This window comes from Anser cygnoides, chromosome 11 (assembly GCF_040182565.1).
Source record: "Anser cygnoides isolate HZ-2024a breed goose chromosome 11, Taihu_goose_T2T_genome, whole genome shotgun sequence".
Lineage (NCBI taxonomy): Eukaryota > Metazoa > Chordata > Aves > Anseriformes > Anatidae > Anser > Anser cygnoides.
The window spans coordinates 10,151,191-10,157,190 of NC_089883.1; positions in this window are offsets into that span (position 1 = coordinate 10,151,191).

A 6,000-nucleotide genomic window follows, 5' to 3' on the forward strand; every position below is an offset into this window, starting at 1 on the left:
CTATAAATAGGTACTCTAATTTTGAAAAGAACACAACAATCTCCTCTTCTGTGTATGCTGCTCTGTTACATTGCAGCCTGTAAAAATGTTTGCGATCCCAATCTTGCAAATTATACTACATGGATGGACCTAGTACGTAGCCTGAACAGGTCCTGCTTGGAGATCTTGTAACTTTTAGGTGCCTATGTTGCTTCCGATAGCAGTAAAAAAAAATATTGTTGCTATTAACGTATATGTATAGGCACTCAGCACTCACAGACAACTCTAGACCGTTTAACAGAAATGTGTTATCTGTGTAATTTAGAATAAAGATATGAATGTACTAACTGACTCCACATTGGAGACTGGAAAACTGGAAATCCTAGTTAGTATCAGTGCTAATCTTGGATAGCCAGGGCATTTTCATTTCCTCGATGCTTGAGATCTCTAACTTGATAAACCATTAAAAAAAAAATAAAAAATGGAAAAATGTTTTCCTTTGGGTAGGTCTGTTTGTCCTAAACTGAAATATTTTAGTTTTCTGACATGTTGAAAACAAAAAATCAAAATCAAAATAAATAAATAAATAAATAAATAAAACACTTCATTTCAATGTCAAATTTCGTCATTTTCAGAGAGCAGTATTACTTCACATAAACATCTGGATTGCATGCTCGAGCCTGCCTTTTGGGCTGTAATCCCTGCATGGACGACATCTCCCTTAACACATCTGTGGCCATCTGAGTGCCAAGGTGCCCCCTGCATGCGGTTGGTGAGGGGAGCAGCGCATCGCACTGTGGGAGGGGTGGTCTCAGCAGGAGCCCTGTGGCAACCTAACAAGCTCATGAGAAAAACTGGGGTTGTGAAATGGACTGAAAATTTTTTACATTAAGGAAAAGAGAAAAAAAAAAAAATTTTTTTCTTGGATACTACCAAAAAGAAATACATGGTAATTTCTGAGCTGAAATTCTTAAACCTCTATTTTGGGGAGCAGAGGGAAATACCAACCAACCTCTTTTAAGAACTTGCTTTGTTTAAGGCATAACCAGTTGTTGGTGTATCAGAAATAACCACATAAGACATACCACTTTTTGCTGGCCTTTCTGAAGTAGCTGTGTGCTATGAAAGAGTGAGAAAAAAAAAAATAAAAAAGAAAATAAAAAAGAAAAGAAACTTAAAACGGATCAATGTGGTAACATGCAGAAATGTTGCTCTAACTTTGAAAAAATTGCACCTGAGTTCTGTGCTGCTATTTCACAGGTGATAAAATATAGCTACCTATTTTCTGCACGGAGCTGCCTGTGTTCATCAGAGAATAATGACATTCTTATTGTTGACAATGCTCCAGCCAGGGAGAAATTTGAAATTGCAATGTCACTAGAAGAATAATGCTAGCTTCTGGAAGGTGTAGAGGATACTCATCTTCACGTTAAAAGTATTGTATCACATATGCTGAGGATTGTTTTGAAGCAGAATGTTGTAGTGCTGTGGCGTAAACTGGAACACATTTACTCTTTGAAATCTAATTTAGAATTCAATGTAACTGCTCTTCAGTTGCAAAACAAAACTTTAAATATCATCTTTTAAAATCCTGGTCTTAATAATGAAGAAAACAAACCTTTTCAGTGGAAAAAGGATGCACAGAACAATAACACATGCTACCTTGCTTAGAGAATGCAATACATAAGCTTCTTTGATAATGATTTATTCAGCTTTAGTATGTAAAAACATTTAATTAGTAAAAAAAAATGAGTAAAATAAAAATCCAAATAATGCATATTTGTACTGTACATTTTAAAAAGGGATAAAATAGTAAAAAAATGAAAAATAAAATCCAGTCATTTCCCTTCTCCATGTATAAATCTATGCTCAATTCTATTTTAACTTCATATTACAGGACAGAAAGTTGTATCAACTCTTGTTACACTGCATCCTTACAAAATACTCATTGTGGACATTTCAAAGAATTTGATTGATGTTTAAAAGCAATCTCAATATCAGTAAATATCTTGTAGCAAGCTCGTGAATATTCAGACATACCTAGTTTTAACAAAACTTTTACAGCATGGATGTTGTTTTGCTTTCAGTGTAATTTAATAGGTCTTTTGGGATCTGCCATGTTTGAACATCTGGGAATCATCACATGTTGTCTGTTGATCAATGAGGCAACAGGAAAGGCATGATGTGTCACAGATGTTAAATATGGCAATACTCCATAGACCGACTGGATCACAAATGGGAATGATCAGACTTTGAAAAATCTGATTAAGATTCATTGACTGGATAAAATTCAATTTTTTTCTGGAATTTCCTAACTGTTCAGATAACAATGGGTAATACAGTGGTCAAAGACTTGTTGGAAACTGGCTTATTTGGAGGAACAAAATGACATAGCTGAAGATGAGGACTTTTACTATCAAATACTTTACAGGAAGATGAATACAACTTGCCAGGTCCCTGCTGTCTCATCATGAAGATTAATGTCTACTACTGGATAACTCTACCACTCCTTGTAAAACAAAGAATATATAAATCAAATTTATTGTGTTAATTTAAGCATCATAGTTAATTGAGTAACTGCCACTATACTAAGAAACCTATTTCTCCCCCCTCACATACAAAGAAATAGCAGACACTAATTCCTTTAACTGTTAACCATGAATGCCACCTTCTGGTCTTGCACAGAAGTGCCCTTTGACAGGAAGAGAGAAAAAAAAAAAAAAACTTTCACCCAGTAGTGAGCAGATAACCGGTTGAGTTAAATCGATGTTAAAAATTTGTGAAATATGCACATGACTCCTGACAGACTTCGTTGCTTGCTCGTTGAAATTTAAAGGAACTCAGATATTTACTTTTGTAAAGAAATTACGTAGTTTAAAAAATAAACACACTTGACATTGACTTTCTGTAGAAACAACCTGGAAACCGTCGTATTTCAAGGTAGCAGCTGAATCAATACCACGAATGAAAACCTGACCTCACTGAAGCTGACAGAACTTTTGCCACTGACTTCAGTGGGGCCCAAAGTTTCAGCCTGTACTTCATGAAAGTTGCTCTTGTGTACTGATCTTTGAATTTTCAAAGCGTTTTAACAAAGCTAGGCACGTATATTCTCCTGCAAATTCGGTGGAAATGGATTTTTAAAGAGGAAACTAAGAAGGTCTGCTCCCACAAACAATGAGCTGTACTTGAACACGGTAAAAGTTTTCAGAGACCTCTCGTTCCCTGTGATCAGACAGGACTAGCTATTGCTTTTATTGCTTGAACTTCTCCAGCAATAGACTTACAGTTGTTTAGCGTTGCTAGTACAGGTAAAAGCATGTTATACGTACCAGAACATGTTCCTTGAAGCAATCATATTATCATGGTGTAATGGACTCCCAAATCAAAGCAAACTGCTACTCCGGCTGCTAGGATGATATACAGGCAGCAGGGGAAACAAGCCAGGGAATTTCTCTCACCTGGGGAAGCAAATAAGAAGCATTTCTCCAATGCATGAAGATGAATATTTGGGCAGACAGTAGCTGAAATCCCCTGCAGTAACAGATTGCTTTACATCTACTGCCTTTAACTCATACCATTTTTTTTAACCTAGCTATTCTAGCTCTGCAAGCTCTTACAGACTCAAATTTTCAAGTCATAGTTAAAAATAATTTCAGCGGTCCCAATCCTGCACTTAGATACATCTGCAGGTAATCAGTCATCTCTTCTTGGGTTCCTTTTTGGTTCTGCTTAATGATTTCTTTACTGTGTCAAGCATAACATAGTAGAAATTGTATGCAAACTGACAAATCATTTAACATTAATGTAGACACTAGACCACTTTTAATTTGCCTAATATGTGATTCTAATATTTTTTAATGTCAGATATGAACTAATTTCAAGGATTCAGTAATACACATTGGAAGAGATTAAAAAATAGCATCAGCTATTGTATGTTAGTAACTGATGCGCTCACAGAAATAATTTGGCTGACGTTTGCTAAAATATTTCCTTACAATTAAAAATTTCTAACTCAATATGTGGGGAAACACAAGGGAAAAAAATGATGGCTTTTATTATTGTTGTTTCCTTTTTAAAGTTATGTTAAATGTAGTGGGTTTCTATATGCTGCAGATGTGTGGTTCTGTAATAAAATTAGCATGAAGCTTTAATATATATATATATTTACGGTCTTCTTGGAAGGAAGAAAATAAAAGATGTGGATTAAATCCAGCTTAAACTATAGCTCTGCTCGTTCTGCAGCACCATACTTGCACATTCTTCCTGATAGGTCAGCTTGCAAATATGACCCAGGTGTGACCCGTTCCACCCTATATGTGGAAAATAGGTAACCACTTACTCAATTCTGTTATACAAATGTCCACAGAGTTTGTTATTTTTCTCAGCTACTATCTGAGAAATCTGTTAGAAGCCATTTATAATTTTGACATGTATACTAAATTTTGACATATATACTGGGTAATGGGAAGCACATTTGTGAATTTCACTTTTTTTTTTTTTTTTTTCTCCTTCAACTTTGACCTAAAACATTAGAGGGCTTCTAAGATTCTTAAAGTATTATACCTTTCCTTTAACCAGAGTGATTATGATCAGAGTGCAATAGCGTGTGCTGGGGGAGTTTGTTGGTTTTTTAAAGTGGGGAGGAGTTGAGGAGAGAAGTGGTCAAGGCAAAAAGAGAAAAATGAGGTCGAAACTGTTTCAACACCCATCCAGCGTTAGTGATACTATCTCCAATCTGTAGATGGCAGTGATCTTCCACTACCTGCTTCAGGAGAAAAGGGGATGGTGGGGAAATCCTTAAATTAAAACCACTATGCAAAACAGATGTGGGGAAAATTAGTTGTGAGGTTAACTTAATGCCGTATACCAATCTTTTTTTACACTAAAACCTGCTTCAAGAATATAAGATAATATACCACTTATTTCCTTCACCTAAGAAGAAAATACTTCAGGCCACTTAGAAGCTATAAATTTTTGTCTCATTCTGATGACAAATTCCAGAGTACCATCTTTTGGAAGTTATCTGTGATCAAATCCCAGCGCTGGCATTCTGGATTCTTGTACATACCTTTGATATATTTCATTATTTTAAACATGTTTATTCAAATAATAACTGGATTTTTCCTCCCAAACCCCTCTAGGTACTTAGCTACCTCCCTCATCAGTTGTTCAGCAGGTCTGTATCACCTGATTAATTTTTAGCTGCTTTTCTCCTGACACTTGCATTAGTTTTCACTTTCATTCAAATAAAATGCCATAAACAGAGTGTGTGAGGCTGTCAGAGCATACTTCAACAAATGGTGCGATGCGAAGCCTCCTGAAATCAAAGAAAGTACAGCTATTAATTTTAGCGGACTTGGAATCTTGCCTCCCAAAATCTACCTTGCTTGGTGACTGGCAGAGAGAATTTTCAAAGTATAACATGAAATCTCATCTTCCCCTTTTGTGAAGATTTTCAGTTGTGGTTTGTTGGGTTTTTTGTTTGTTTCCTTGTTTTTTCTTAATGAAACGACTCTGCCTATAGGATTTTAAAATGCGATACCTTTTCAGGAAGATCAGACTACAAAAACTACACAATTTTTGAAATTCTGTTTTAAGTGTCACGTAGGCTTTTAGCATCACATTTCAAGAGATAACTTTACACACAAATGCAGATGAGGTGTCCAGTAGGATTTCAAACATCATTTTTTAAATATCTTTTTTTTTTTTTTCTTCTAAAGATCTTAACTATCAGTGAGATTTGGGGTTTTGTGGGGAGAAAGATGCCCACAATGCATGTCTTTGCAAAGTGAGACGCCCCTAAGCCAGCTCATTTATTTCTTAATTTACATTGTTTCCAGTAGGAAGTGTATAACTGAAAAGAGCAAAAAGAGAAAACTATTCATCTGCTTCTAAGGCAGCCCCGGTACCTTTAAATGACATGAGCATGAGGTGCCTTAGAGGGACTCCAAGTTGAGACATTCCTCAGCAAATCACAAGCAATTATTTGTGCCAGGTTCTCTGTTTAATATTATTCCA